General features: G+C 44.7%; 1 long non-coding RNA gene across 1 annotated transcript in view; it reads left to right on the top strand.

Moving 5' to 3' along the window:
• Positions 1 to 16,223, top strand: part of LOC121404411 — a 66,310-nt gene that overhangs the window by 13,758 nt on the left and 36,329 nt on the right. The window contains exon 2 of the long non-coding RNA XR_005967966.1: positions 4,579 to 4,740. This is a non-coding gene — a long non-coding RNA (uncharacterized LOC121404411). The remainder of the gene's footprint in view (positions 1 to 4,578; positions 4,741 to 16,223) is intronic.

The following is a 16,223-nucleotide window of genomic DNA, read 5'->3' on the forward strand; positions in this document are numbered from 1 at the left end:
TTGGGAGAGCGAGTGCATATTGAGTGAGACGCGCTCAGAGAGGATCTAAGATGCGTAGCGATAAGAGCTGTGCCCATGGTGTTGCTGAGTGCGAGAGGGAGGGAAAGGTGGGCCCATGAGCTTGGACTTAAAGAGGAGAGTGCAAAAATGAATTGCATAAGAAGTGGAAGTCAACTTGAGTTTTGACCTTGAAAGTCTTAGCACTCACCAAAGAATTACATGAATAGATGGGGGATATTAGTGGGAATCCAAGAACAGGCTCCAATCTAGAAGGAATAAACTTCTGCTTTGCTCCTACACTGGGTATCTACTAGTCCTGCCATCTTCAATGTCTCCGCGACTTGTTTGCGCTTGCATTAGAGCTACGTCTGGGCCTCAGTCTCGGTCTCGGTCTCTCTGAGTCACCCGCTTCGAGCCACCTGTGCGCCAGTGCCGTCGACGACGTCAGCTACAGCTTCAGAAATCAGCTTCAGCTTCAGAGTCAGTTCGAGGCAGCGATCGGCCACAGCTTTGGGGGCTCCAAGCTTGAGAGCTTAGCGCCAGGCAGCTGCACCTGCGCCAATCGCTAGCCAGCTGCTTGCTGCTTGCTGTTGCTGCTGTATGTTGTTGCTGTTGCAAATGCTGTTTTTGCTGCTGCTGTTGCTGCCACTTCAGCCCACTCTCGTGTCTGGCTGGTGCCGCTCTCTTTCTGGCTGCAGCTCCAGCTCGGCTCCAGCTTTACGTTTAGCTTTGAAATCAGCTCGACTTTTTCCAGCAATTAGCCTCCATCGTTGATCGTTGATGCCGCCGCTTTGCATTTAAATACCCTTTTGCAGAGGGGAGTGTTCTACTAAGAGATGTTGTATTTCCCAGATGTTTCTAAGACAGAGTGTAGCATTTACGATCGTTATAAGTGTGTGAATGTATTCCGGATGAACGCTTCCTCCAACTTCTATGTGTCTGAAATGTACCACAAGGACCTTATCCCATCTTGACGGTTTCCCATACATCCCCGCAAGATCTTCCACATTCGATGTCTACCTTCTATAGCTATAGCTGCCATATGATCGATCTGTTAGGGTAACTCAATCTTCGGCTCTTAAAGTAGCTAGCCTTTCTTTCTTGTTTTCTAATTACTCCATGACTTTATGCTGCTTCGTACCCAACTCTAACGCCAACGCCAACGGCGACTCGAACTCCAACTCCCAGTCTCCTGCCCCCAATCCGTCTTCGATCCGTAACCTTTTCAATTGTTTTTTGTATTTTTTTTTCCTTTGCCTTTGCGCAATTTTAAATTTAATTTTCAATTTCTTGTCGCTGCGTGTCAGTTCCGTTGGCATTTCAATTGAGTTATTTGCAGGCGAAACATTTCGTAAATGTTTTCCTCCAAACAAAAAAAACCCCCTAAACCTCTCCCACCCCACCAGCCTGTTGGTGTTTACGGGGGGAGATTGCTACAGTTTCGGTTTCAATTTCAGTTTGAGTTTCTGCCTCTGGTCTCTCGCCGGCTTCAGTTCCACTTGCAATTTTAATGGTCCCCGTTTCTGTTTTGCCTGTTTTGTTGCCTGAAAATTAGCGTCTAATTTGGCTTTTATCTTTTATGCAGTCGTAACTAATTATTTATATACAAAAAGAAAAATACGGCTCGAGTCGGGAATTGTTTTTTAAATGCGAAATTCGTTAGGCGACTTATCGCCGCCATTTGCCATTCAAAGTCTCTGTACTGAGATACCTACGTATTTATTCAAATTGAATTGTTCAGGTGGATATATGTATGGTCGAATGGTGTAGTAGTCCCTAAACTAGTTCCACTTTGCAGATATTTATCACTAATAAAAAAATTATTCAGGAAATCAGTTTAACACTTTTCTGACCTCCCAACTTATAACTTCCCCAAAGACTTGTTCTTGAATCTCTTATCTCATCTATAAGAATTACTTGTAGATAAAAGCTGTGGCATGTGCCAATTATGAGTGTACCTATTACTGGACCAAGATTGTATTAAAGATAAAAAGTTGAGTCTGTCAGGCGCATGCCAATTAAAATGCCACTGCTTAACGCTATTTTGATTGATTTTTCATCAAGGCGCTCGATAAGAAATCGTACAGAACCGTATTTAGAAGAAATATGAACATAAATTAAGCATAATGGAACTAGGTTTTGGAATAATAATTATTTTAAATTGAATTAAAATTCGTTGAAATAAATAAGTTTAAGCATTTCTGAGTATCTATCTGAGGTTCCAAGAAATACAGTTCAAGTGGGGATCGCACAACCTTTCTATCGCTGCATCGATCAATCGCAGTGCCCTCAAAAGGTGATTGAAATTGAAAACGAAACCGAAACGCCAACCACATGATTTACAGATCGTGTCGGCACGGGGCGTACGTTGTTTGCTGTCGGAAATTCAAGTGCACATTTCTCATTGATAACTCCGACGGATTCCGATTCGTTGGGTGCATGTAAACAGACGACGGGTGGGGGGGCTGATATCAATTAAAAGGGACTATAAATTGTCACTTTATCAATTGGGAAAGGCGTGCGACATCGCCTCGAATCCAGAACGCAAAATCCGTGCAAAAGTCAATTAATTTGTTGCTGTAGCCGGTGCTCATCGTTGTTTGCGCAATCGCACTAAATAAAATAAAAACAAATACATTACAAAAACAAAACAAAAACAATGTATGCGCAAAAAAAAAGCAAAAGCAAAAGCACTTGAGGCTCATATCAGAAGGCGGCGGCAATATGCCTCCAGGAGGAGGCAGGAGTAGGAGCAGAGGCAGAAGGGTAGAGGAGAGCCATAAATTCATCAGCCTAATTACAACGAACAAACACACACACACACACCACAACGCACTTAAAAGCAACAAAAAACGGAAAAGAAAAAGAACGTGCGCCAGCAGCAAGCAGATAAGAAAAGAGAGAACGAAACTACGTAATGAACCTTGGGACAGTCGCACGGAGGAGCCATATGCTTCTCGGTCGTGGATCGTAACTGCTCGTCGGTGCAACCACCTGTTGGACCATGGAATGGCTGAGGAATGGGGTTAACTGGGAAGTATACTAGTCACAACATACAACAGCAACAACAGCAACAGCAGCACAGCTGATAACGGGGGAAAAGCCTCGACTACTACGCCATGGACACCCCCCCACACCTTCGCCACTCGGTTTGGGGGACGCTCTGGCCATCTGGCAATGGAATGAACGGCCGCTCTTATCGCACGGCAGCAGGGGCCATGTGGGCGTAATGCGTAGCCGTGTCTGATAAGCCCCCACACACGCCAGGTACAGGTAGTGGGTACATACATAGGTGCGGTGCCAGGGTACTCAGAGTATTCTGAGTGCCATGGCACTTGGGTTTGCACCCAGAACTCTGACGCATGAGTATGCGTGTGAGTATGAGTCGTTTGTGGTCTATTTTAAAGAAAACTAGCCCCAAATTTGAGTGCAAACTGATAAATATTGTTTACACGCAGAGGGAAGTACGAGTATGAGGAACTGAAATTACTTTGCACCGGGAGATTGGCTCGGCTCGGCTATGGCAATAAAAGTGGCCCCAGAAGTGGCCACAGGTGTCTTCAGCTCAATCTGCGATCCATTCACATTATAGCCACCACACCACGCATGTGTCCGTCCGCCCTGCCACTCCACTCCACACCACTCCCGCTAGGTGTTGCCTTTAAGCGTATACTGCTATCAGAATGAGACCGCAGACATGTCATCATTTGAATTTGTAATCTGTTTTTTATCTGCTCACCTGTACGTACCTGTATAGTCTTTTTTCGTCAGCATTTTTCGTTTGTCGTTTGTCGTCTGGCCAAACTGGCTTAACATCGGGAGTCCGGTTTTTGGCTTTTGGTTTTGGCCTCTTTTTTTTTTGGTTGGTTTGGTCTACAGGTGTTTTGCACTAATCGAAAACTATTTTTTCCCGATAGTCACTCTAATTAATTTATGGCCCTCCCTCTCCTGGCACTCCAGAATGGAGGTTTCGGGTTCGAGATTGCGGAGTGCAAATGCTTTGATGGGGGCTAACCGGAAGCGTGCTAATTTTACGGCTATACCTCGATGGATGGTAATCAATGGATCAATGGATCGATGGACTGCTTGGGTATATTGAATGTTCGATATGAGTGGGAGAGTTGTTCGAATATGTATGTTAGATTAGGGATATCTATGCGTGTTGCTTGGTTGGTTGGTTGGAAATGATTTCTTTCACCTAATGAATGCAATAAAATTTGATTAATTTGTGTATTTGCTTTCATGTTCGCTAGAAATTTCCATTTGAAATGATGCTTGAATGAAATCATTGACAGTTATCAAGCAGGTCCAGCAGTTGTTATTGTTCTGGGGTGCCCTCGATCAAACTGTGAAAGCTCACTTTTCTGCTTGTCGATCAAGCAGTTTAGGCAGACGGAAAAATCCATTGGATATTTTGGTTTGAATGAAATCAATTAAAGACTCTTGAAGATTGTGTTTTATTACATTATTACAAATGAAACAAAAATTGAAAAAAATTTAAGAAAATGTAATTACAAAATAATTTATTTCTGGTATTTTCGTTTAGGTTCATAGTTTTTCTGTGTCTTGTCATTTCAGATTATTTTGCAGCTGATTAAAGTGATAAAATAATAATTTGTAGTGGATTCGCACTGGCTAACAGCAATCGAACAATAAATAAAAAAGTCGATTTGTGCTAAGTTGGAAAATGTTTTATCTTCTCAATTATCCAAATTTGGAACTACATTTCTACAATTGCAAGTATGGTGATTTAGGGTTATATTTTCTCCATCAAATGGGTTTTATAATTTAAATTAAAGTAATATTAATATCGAATTTATGACAGAATGAGATGAGTGCTTTCCAAACAGGTGTTGAGTGGCAGGTGCGTGATGGGCGTGGCACATAATCTAATTGCTGCAATGCGTGAATTTATGGACTCGCCACGTAATTTGTACGTACGTCGATTCGAGAGGGGTCGACAAATGTGCAAACAAACGTAATAATAACATCAGCCCGGGCCAACAACTCACACAACAGGGATGTGGCATACATGGCACTCACTCAAACACTCGAACCCAAAATGAGAGAGAGACACCCTTGGCCAACTGCCACACACACACAACTGCCACTGCACAGCCATCAACCGCATTTGGATCGCATCGAGGGGTTGATTCGATGTGTCAGCAAAGGAGTCAAGAGGTTTTGAATAAATTTAACACGACTTATAAGGCAGATGACAACATCCCAAACCCAAACCCAACCCAACCCCCACCCAAACACAAGCCAAAAGCGATGAGCCGACAAATGTTTTGTTTTGTATGTGGCACAGCAGCAGAGGGAATTACCGATATTCAGCAGATGTTTAAAACACAGTAAAGGAGGAATTTCCTTCCGGAAGTACATGTATTTTGGATCAGCAGCAGCAGTGGAGTTGCTAGCTGTTCTTCAGCTTATAAAAACTAGTCTTCAGATCAGTGTATCTTCTTCAAATAGGTCGGATCAGAGAAACAATGGATCCGCAAGTGTACCTAATGCTATGGCCAGGAAAAGTCACCCTTTTCCTTACCCTTCAGGATTTTGTATTTCAATTGAATTTCTGTTTGCATTGCCTTAATTTGTGCCGTTCATAGGCCATTTGTTCCAATTTATGTCATCATCAGGGGCATGGCGGCAGTACAGACCAGGCCGAAATGCTGTCAGCTGCTGGCAAAAAAAAAAAATAATAATAATATCTCGCTCATATCTCTCTCGAGAGGGGAAACAATAGCATTGGCAATAGCAACAGTAGAAGAGCCAAGAGACACACACACACACATGTTGGTATATTTTTGTTGAGGCGCATAGAAACCTATTGCCATGGCCACACAACAGACAACAGGTGTGCGGCTCATTTGAATGGGTGCGCTAAGACAAAAACAACAAAAACTGGCCAAGAGCAGAGACACATAACACACAGCCACAGCAGACCAGACCAGACCAGACCAGAAACAGTCAAGAGAGCCGCTGCCGTAACAACACAACAGCCGCCTGGCATTGTCATAACGCATACGTCATGTGGGCTACGGCTACGGCAACGGCAACGTCTTCCCGCCTTCGATGTGCTACACTCTCCTCCACTCCACTGGGGCTTATCTTGGCTTTTTGTGGGGCTTAATGGCCAAGACGTGTTCAACGCATTAACATTTGCCAAAAGCTTTAAAACTTTGTTTTAGATTTATACAATTTTTTTGTTTTTTTGCCTCGACTATTCCCTCACTTTGCTAGTGCAGCAAACCAATTCGAACGCTCGAAATGAAAATGTCCAACAAATATCCAACAATGTTACAACAAGAATAACAATAACCATTACGGCAATGGCTACGGCTACGGCTACAACATTGTATGTGGCTTGTTGAACATTTTGCGAGTTAGGTTTCGTGTCATTCAACGGCGAAGGCTGTCCGTCAGGCCAATCAGAGCGGTGGGGGCCAGACCTATGAACCATAAATTTGACTTTTGGAAGGCGAAGCCACGACGGGGAGGAAGGCAGCAGTTGGATCGGGCGAATGGTTTGTATTTGGGATTGGCGTTTAAAAGGATTTTCTATATGAAAATACAAGAAACTAAAGTTTCTTTGACTGAGCATGGAGTCTTTCTTTGACAAATGACACATCAAATATCTACTTGAGGAGATACTTACACAATTATTTCATAATACAAAATATTCCCCGTACCTCAAAAGCTAAAAACCTAATCAGAAATAAATCAAATACAAACGAAAACTAAAATTGATTTAAGCAAAGTCCACAAAATAAATATAAGCCAATGAGTTATTACTCGTTTAATTTATGGCAGTACTTGAAAACTTTCACTCTGATTTTATCAATCCGCAAGCAATCGACGGCAACATACGACTCGTGCACTTAGCGAAAGATTAAAGGAAACAAGTGAACAATTATCATAAGCCCCCCACAGATGGCTCTGACGGGGGGTTGGTGGAGCAACCCAGCATAAAGATTTGCTTTAGCAGGTTCTCGTAAATGTTTCCCTTTGAGATCGAACAGTTTAAAAGTCCTGTGTTGTTTCAGCTGCTATCAGCGAGGCATATGAATCAGTTGTAACAGCTGTGGCTTCTGTTCTCTTCTCTCCTGCTTCAGTCTTTAAATATCAGTCGGGGGATCGATCTCTCTCCTCTCCTGTCAACCTTCAAAGTTTTCCAGCAGCTGCATTAGTTGTGGGAGCTCTCTCTCTCTCGCTGCTGCGCGTGCTTCCTCATTAAACTGTCATCCCACTGCTCTTTATCTCTCTCTCTCTCTATCTCTCTCCCGCTTCCGATCAAGAGCCAAGCAGAGTCGCTTGTAAGCTGTGCGGGGGGTTTCGTTTAATAAGCAAATGGTCGGCCATTTTGTACAGGGCCCCACCCAGCACCAGCAGCGGCACCACCCGCACTTGCTGCCCCTCCCCCATGACAATTGATGCGCAAACAACAACAAAGATCTGAGTAATTACCTGGTCCACAACTCGTCCAGACCCATCATCCTATCCTCCCCCTCTCTGGCCAACCCTCTGCGAGGTGTCGGGGCAAGGTCGGCTCGGCTCTATCTACTCGTTGGCCGGTCGATAGCGCACAAATCAGGTGCATAACACCTGAGCAAATTAAACAAAAACAAAAAGAATGCCTAACGATCGCTGTGACGCCCGTCATTGGCAATGCGGGGCAACACAGCACAGCACTCAACGGTGGAACAGGTGGCTCTGCGGCTGCGAATGCGACTGTGGCTGTGGCTGTCACGCCCCATTGTGCGACGCCTCCTCTTGCACTCGGCATTTGGTCCGGACCCCGGACGTTATCAGCTATCAGCGACGCTTCCGCCGTCGCCCGGGTACACACACTCCGTCGCATCATCACTCCGATAAAGCCCCACCGACCGCCGGACGGACAGGCACCCGCCCGTCGCTACGGTCGTCCCTCGTTCGCAGGCCAGGCCATGCTTGGGGCCATACCATACCCCATTTGTTTTGCACTTGAATTTTGCGGCATTGTACGAGTATTTATAGTATTTATAGTCATGGTATGGGCTATGAGTGCGCCACGGGTACGGAGTACTCGTACTTGTACTCGTATTCGGATACTCCCACTGAAACACTCACTCACACATTTGTATGTAACTTCTATCGATGGGAGGCAGTGAGTGTTTGAGCAGCCTCCAGGCGATGGCGTGTAATTAATCCCCCACAGTACCCAGTGCTCGACGGAGTAGTCCTGGATGGGTATTGGGAATGTAATAAATATTGATTGATGGGAAACAAAAACAAAGTAAATATATCGAGAACTGAAGGGATTGTATATAGAACTACTTGGAGTTTCAGGGATAGGGTGCAGAACGGATTAGGATAAGATTCAATCTGATTATTAAAATTACTTGTGTAAAAATTAAAAATGATACAACAAAGTATCAAAAAATAAAATGATATCAAAATTAAAATCATATTTAATATCTATTTGATAACAGAAAAATTATAGGAATACCCAATGGACTTATCAGGCAAAGCTGACAAATTATAGGATTCCCCAATAAATTGATAACATGAATGGGGTAAGCCTGGCAGACGATAATATTTGAATAACACCACGAAACTTGATTAGCTTTTAATCAATTAAAAGGGATACACGTGGACTTTTGGAGACGTCCAATCGACATTAATCTGCATATCAAATTAAAAGAAAATTCTTTAAAATAAAATTTATTACCAATTTGCATTTAAAAGTGCGATTTAAAAACGCTTCATCAGCTGCAAGTAATAAAACAAAACAACAGGTTGAAACTATTTTTAATCGATTTAACTAGATTTTCAAATATTTTCAGAGCTGCAAGAATATTAAACCATGAACCAGTTTTAGCCATCCTCAAGTTAGGTGCCTGATTCGAATTATTTCAAGTGCATTCTTTGTTAATTTCAGGTTTATCCAAATAGTTTTTGTGGCTGATGGATTTTACGAGTGTATTTGTTCGCTTCAACGAGTATCTGTGGGTCGACTCATGGGCTTTCTGCTCTTATCACTCACAGCAGCAGCAGTTGTGGCAGTGTGTGGCAATGATTACTTCTGTTTTGCGGCTACTGCTGTGTTGATGACGCAGAAAACCCATCGCCCTCGTTTGGAAGAGTGACACTTGCACACACACATATGTATGTACATACATGCAGTATGCAACGCGTACAGTGCACTCTATTGCATTAGCTGGGTTGTCCATTTTTCTGTTTTTGGGCTTCGTTAATTGCCAAACAATCCACGCACTCGATTGGCGCTTGGCGCTTGGTGCTTGGCGCTTGGGGCTGGGGCTGTCAATAAAATGCACATATTATGCAGCTGCCGTCGAAACATGAAAAACAATTTAGAAATGCCACAAATCAGCGGCTCAATGACCGGCAAATGCGAATGCAACAGCGAAAGAGTTGCCAGATACCACAGATAGAGATACAAATGCAGATGCAGATACGAGTACAAAGGAGGTACAGGAGAGGCAGAGACGAGGCCCAGATACCTAAATGCAGAGGAGGGGCAGATACAAAATGTTGAAGGAGGAGCGCAGATACTCAAGGGTAGAGAAAAGAGAGGCAGACAGATACTCAAAGGTGTAGAGGCAAAGATACAGATGCAGAGATTCGGCTACATGGCCCGCAATCAATAAAAGCGAAATGCATTGAAACAGGTGCAAGAGGTGGCGGCGGCAGCGGCAGCCAAAAGGAGAAATGACAGGCCGCAGCGGCCTCCTCTGCCCGGTGAAGGGAAAAGCGCTGCTGCTGCAGTGGAGGTGCCACCGTCTGCTCCCTGCTGCTGCTGATGACACAGTTGCCGCACCGCCCGCAGCAGTGGGTGGCAACTCTGACAACTGTGGCGCTGCTGCTGCTGCTGCTGCCGCTGCTGATGTGTTGCAGCTGTGCACCACATGTTGCTGCCTGCCTGCTGCTGCTGCCGCTTTTGGTGGGGCGGTACTGGGCGCCCATTAGCGGCCGACGCCGCTGTTAATGGCAGCAGCAACGGCAGCAGCAACGGCAGCTTCGTGAAATGAGCACAGCAGGTGCAGGTGCGCGCACCTCTCGATCCACTGCGATCCATTCCGTTCAGATCGGATCCGAAACGTTACGTTCCGTGCCGTTCCGTTCCGAAAATCGAAAACCCAACCAGAAAGTTGACAAATTTGGCTGTGCCTCAAAATGGCCGGCGGCAATTCATTTGCCTGCCACCAGGCCGCGATCCGATGACTAACCGGACGAAATGATGGACACTAAATGGCCGGTAGATTTATGGCGAGCACTACCCAGCCCACAGACACAGTGGATACTGACTAAGTGGAAACATTAAGCAAAAAGGAAGGCTATTTCTAAGGCTTTTACTGGATGCTCGGAAACTGTTTAGAGTTTCAAAGAGAATTTTCGAGGGAAAAGCAGACTTAGGAGTAGGTATAAATGGGGCTCAAATTGGGCTAAGATAAGGCAATATATTCGGGAAAATCTAAAAATTTCATATCTCAAAGCGAAGCTAATGAATTTTTGGTTTGTCTTCATAATAAAAGTCGAATTTCTCTTGCATTTATATTACCCCAAAAGTGAACTTATAAGTCTGCGATCCTCCCCCGATCTTTAAGTTTCAGTTTCCACCTTCTCTTAGTCTCAGTTCCTACCCGCTCCTAGTCTCAGTTTCCCTCATCGACCAATGACAACTGTGGATGCCACTTGGCGGCCCGTTCAACTAGTTTCATTTGGCCGCCTTCTCAATGTTGCTCATACGCACCTGTGGCCCTCGTCTGTCCATCTCGTCGCTCGTCGCTCGACGCTCGTCGGCATTCATTTGCAATATTTTCACGCTTTTTTTTCGACTTGTCACAACAATTGACACTTAAAGTTTTTGAATACGTTGCCATCGTCGCAATGCCGATGGCTTGCAACGCTTTTGCTGCTGTTGCTGTTGCCACCGCATGGGCAACATCCAATGAAAGACACATCGACAGCAGCTGCGCGCCACATCAGAGAACACCGAGAGTGGTGGTGTGGGAGAGAGGTAGTGGGGCGTGGGGAAATATTAACCGAAATTCAGAAAATGCCGCCAGAAATTTCCAAGCATTTTACGCGACAACAAAGTAAAATTGTTTAATAATAAAATAAAACAATGTGTGCACAAATATTTCGTGCGATAATTTATGGCAAACATAAGCGAGAAAAAACAATAAACAAAAACCATTTAGGCGGGCAGACTGACTGCCCCTGGCTACAGTGAAAGCTCCAAATGAAAGGACTGTCAAAGTAGAAGAGAGATCATGGGAGAAGATTTCCCCCGGGGTACACCCACATTCGTGTGTGCCACGCATAATTCCACAACTTACAGTAGAGATTTTCCCCTGCAGATCTTCTCTTGAAGATCTGCCACAGAGTGAACCACTGTCCATCCGTCTGATGGGAACCCATTCGATGTCCCCTTCGAGCCCGCACTCGAACTCCATTCCAGGTGAAAGTCTCTCGGCCATTGTCTTCTCCTATCGCGCAGCCATTTATGGGGCGTTAGTCTGGCAATTAGTTAGTGTCATTTAGACAAATTGCCCAAAAGAGAGGCAAAAAACAAAAGCAAACATAAAGAGAAGCGACGAAGGAGCGCTCAGGAGATTCGATCCCAGTGGAAAAGCCGCAACAACGCCCTGTAATTAGACGTCAAAAAGAAAGGCCATTAGATGGGGAGCTTCAAGCAGGCGAGGGGGGGAGGGTGTACTGGACACCTTATCTGAAGCCAATCTGCATGCGGGGCACACAGCATCTGCATCTCTGCCAAAAGCATCCATCCGCACTCGCCTGGTAACTGTAACAGACTCTCGACGGCCCACGGCGTCTGTGCAACACCACATCGAACCAGAGCCGCAGAGCAGCACCAGCAGCAGCAGCCAAAGCCGCAGCCGCAGCCACAGCCAATCCGAGTCGATGGACCAGGCCAGACCAGGCCAAAACGGAGTCAAGCCAGGCCAACTGGTATTTCCCAGCGGCTGACTAACTGCAACAAGAGCTCCACGGCTAGAGCTAGAGCCTCAAGTGGCAAGTGGCAAGGCGGCAGACCGAATGCAACAGGTGGCCGCCACATAGACATAGACACAGACTCGTACTCGCACAAGGCCTCTCTTAGTGCCTGCCCCTGCCTGTCGAAAACGTGCACCACATTAAACTGGAGCACTTTTCATACGTTAGTCCGGCTACGTTGTGTCTTGTGTGTTTTGTTGTTGCTGCTGCTGTTGTTGTTGGCCAGGTGAAATGCAGTATGCAACTCCCCAACATGCACAAGCTCGAACTACTGCCTGCCACTTGCCTGCCTCCTCCTTCTCCTCCTTGGCCAACCAACCCACTGAGCGATGATGTATTTATGCTAAACTGCAAGTTAATTAATGTTGTCACTTAATTCGAACGTTAAAGTGGCAAAATGTTTGCTCTCCTTGTCTCCTGTTGCTGTTGTTGTTGTTGCTGCTGTTGCATGTCCAGGAAATTGCGAGGCTGTGCGCAACTTTTTGTGGCTAAAAAGTTTTAAGGAATTTCCACCAATTATATTTGCCATAAGCAGTCAAGGGAGTGTCCTTGGGGAGAATGCTACTACTGAGGTAATTTTCAAACTGAATTATGGAGAAATTATTGTTGATCCTCTGCCATGGAATCTACATCGAATCTTCATCAAAACTCCTCGTTCAAAGGTCCCATATAGTATCTGTTCCTAATAATGTTGTTCCAGTCTCTCATAAGCCCCATTTCATAATATACGAGCACAGTTTTTATGAGCAGCAACATCCGCCTAGCACTACTAAGTGATCATCAACATACTTAGTCAGATCTAATGGCAACAGTTAATGGGTCTCCATTAAAAACATCACATAAATCATTCCGTGAGCCGGCTCTAAAACCCTAAACACTTTCGCAACCAAAAACCCCCCAACAGACTAACCATCGTAAATATTTTCCAAAATAATTCTTCAGTCAAATGCATAAATAAAATTTGTCTACAATTTTGGCACTTGGTTAAATAAATAAAAGACTTTTTGACACCATTCATCGAGTGCCCCAGGGGGCACTCCATATGGCGATCCATATATATTTTTACACCAACTTTGGGCAGTAAAAGAGTTTTCAATACACTTACAGACGAGGGTATAACGGTGCACGAAAGGAAAGGATTTATAGATCTATTAAGTATATAAGTTTGCTACAAGATATTTCAGTGTAGATCAGATGGGCTGTAGATTATTTGTGTAGATTACTCCACTAAAATATAGAAATATTTATTCTCAAACGTTCCTTAATCCCTCAACAAAAGCTACTCAAAATTCGATGCCTATAGATCACATAGAAACACATTTGGATCTTCAAGTGCATCTTAAGTTTCGTGGGCACGGCACCCGAATCCCTCCTTTCTTTTGCGTGTTTACTATTATTATTATTACAATTATTATGACTGCATTTTGATGCATTGCAGGTGCATTTCTATGGTTAGTTTTATGGCATTTGTTTCTAATTTCATTTGTTTTCTCTGTTGCACTGTCTCTCGGGGGGACCTCCTGCCTGGCTGCCTGGCTGCCTGCACCTCCAATCACATTAGCGGCAAACAGCAATGAATGCATTTGTTTATAAACAACATGCAAAATTGTGCAATAAAAACGTAATGAAATTTATGAGCCAAACGGAAAGTAGATAGCAACCAATGGAAATGCCAGCCAGAGAGAGAGATAGAGAGAAAAATACATAAAAGCTTCGACTGGAAAATAATTAGAAAAAGGCAAAGCTGCAAAGAAAATTGCACCTGTTTACATTTTCCACAGCCGGGCAGGCGCTGATTGAATATGCCACTGCGAATCGACAGAAGATCAGAGAATCAACGGGGCTGGCGGGCCTGCCGGGGCAGGGAGGGCATTATGGGAGTATGGGAGTCCGGGCACTTGCGAGTAGATGAATGAGTGAAATATACGAGTATTTATGCATATGTGGGGTGCATAATAGACCGAAGATCAGCGCGGTATATGTGTGTGCCAGGGGGGAGGCATGCATTCATTATGCAGCTAGCTGGCCAACCAGCCGGCAACTGGAGGCAACACCTGCTCCACTCCGATCCGATTCGATCCGCTGCGATCCGTTGCGAGGAGGAGGTTTGGTGGTGCGGAGTCAACATTTTGCAGGTGTATGCAAACCGATTATTGTGTTGTTGCTGCCTCCGTTGCCCCGTTGCACTTATATTTCATTTAGTGAGTGAGTGAGTGAGTGCCACCTGTGGCCATCGGCCACCACTGTCTTCGACATCGGGAAAGTCTTGCAACATTTTCCCATCCAATCGTTCGGCTAAAGATGTTCCTCCTGCTTTTGCGGGAGTGGAGTGTTTCTGTTTTTCTGTTGTTTTTTTGTTTACTTTGTCAGAGATTATGCTTATTTATTGGCAAGATTTTGTTGCTGTTGCTGTTGCCGTTTGCTGCTGTCTCTGGGCCCATTGTTTGTGGTACTTCGAGTGACTTGAACCCATTGGAAAGTCAAACAGAGCGGAGGAGTGGAGCAAACACGGTTAGGGCAATGCTGATAAAAATCATATTTATTTAAGCTAAAACAACAAAGTTAAATGCTGATTAGCTTTTGTTTAAATTTCGATAAGAGCTAAGAAAATAGAGGTGGAAAGATGAGTTTTCATTTGACTTTAGATGAGTTTTTATACACATATTGCAATACTATAAATATAATATTAATAAAGGACTTTTCCATACACCGGAAAGTGCGCAAGTTCTTTAAATTTAGCAGAGTTCAAATGTAAGATTGCATTGCCACCCATTGCCTGACCGTAGGCATCCCACTCAACCTAAGAAAATTCAATGAGAATGCCACTTTTCCTCTATATTCTACTTGATGGTCTGCCCCCCCACCCATCAGCAGTTTAGAGGTCAAACGATTGGGCACGAGCCCACGATTTGTCTGGCCGTTAAGACCCACGTATAAAATCTAGATCCTTGAGAACACATAAAAAGAACGAATACCCCCAATCCCCTGCTCCACCCAGAAAAGCGCGTGGCGAAGGCATTGAGTGAATGAACGAATGGATGGCTGGACGGATGGATGGAGACAAACAGTCAAACATAATAAAATGTCAACGGGAACAGCCGCAAAACAGTTTTGACAGTCAAAATAGACACGCGCCTGCGATTGCGACTTCGGAATCGATCGATCCAGGGTCTCCTCATGGACACTCCTCCTCGTGTATACTGTATGCCCCCAAGATGTGCCACAGCCGCGCCTGCTGTTGGCGATGACAAATGAGAGTTTTTAGGCCCGAAATCGGGTGGGGTGAGGAAGGGAGGAGCGGCGGCAGAGTGGCATACCAATCGAAAATTAAGTTGAAGATGCATGTTTTTCTATTTTGGAAGTTGAAAGTTTTTTCCTTTGCAGCATTTGTGGCCATAAATCATCGAGCCGATGAGGCAGGAAATCGGGAAAAATGAAATGAAAATGCGTCTGGCCAAAAAGGAAAATCAATTAAGTTTACACACACACACACACACACACATGCAATTGAGTTGTCAATCAGATGCTGATTTTTGTCGCCATTTGCTGTCAATCAGCAGCAGCAGCAGCACCATTCGAAGCAGCAGCAATTATTTGTGGATACCCTTACAGAGGGTATTACCAACTATTATGTTTCCATCTAAAATATTCCCTGCCTTTTGCTGCTGCACCTTGCATCTTTTGGTCCCCCCAAAAATGATGAATCTTTCAGTGTATATAACGCTTCGGTCCAGCTCCCGCCCCAAAGACGAGCCTTCGTTTTGTTGCTTTTTGAATGGTTGTTTCTACGATTGAATTTTCTTGATTTGGTTTTTGCTATTTGCTGCACGTGCGTCTCAGTTGTTGTGGCTGCTGCTGCTGCCGCATTGCATGTTGCCGGCTCATTAGTTTGACTTTTATTTTTGGAAAAGCCAACGCGACGCATTCGCCGGCCTGTCTGCCTATGTCTCCGTTTCTGCCTTTACCTCTGTCCGTCCGTCTGTCTCTGTCTCTATATATCTCCGGCTGTTTGTTGGATTCGAATTCGGTTTCGTAGTTGGAGTTGGAGTCAAAGTCAGAGTCGGAGTCGGAGTCGTCGCTGCAGTTGTCGATCGTTAGTTGCAAGATCCGTTGCCGTCATCGTCATCGTCCCCATCGACCCGCTGGGTTGTCTGCTCGATGGCAGCACGTCACTGTGGTTCACGCTGGATGGATTTTAT

This window comes from Drosophila obscura, unplaced genomic scaffold (assembly GCF_018151105.1).
Source record: "Drosophila obscura isolate BZ-5 IFL unplaced genomic scaffold, ASM1815110v1 contig_200, whole genome shotgun sequence".
NCBI classification, from domain to species: Eukaryota; Metazoa; Arthropoda; class Insecta; order Diptera; family Drosophilidae; genus Drosophila; species Drosophila obscura.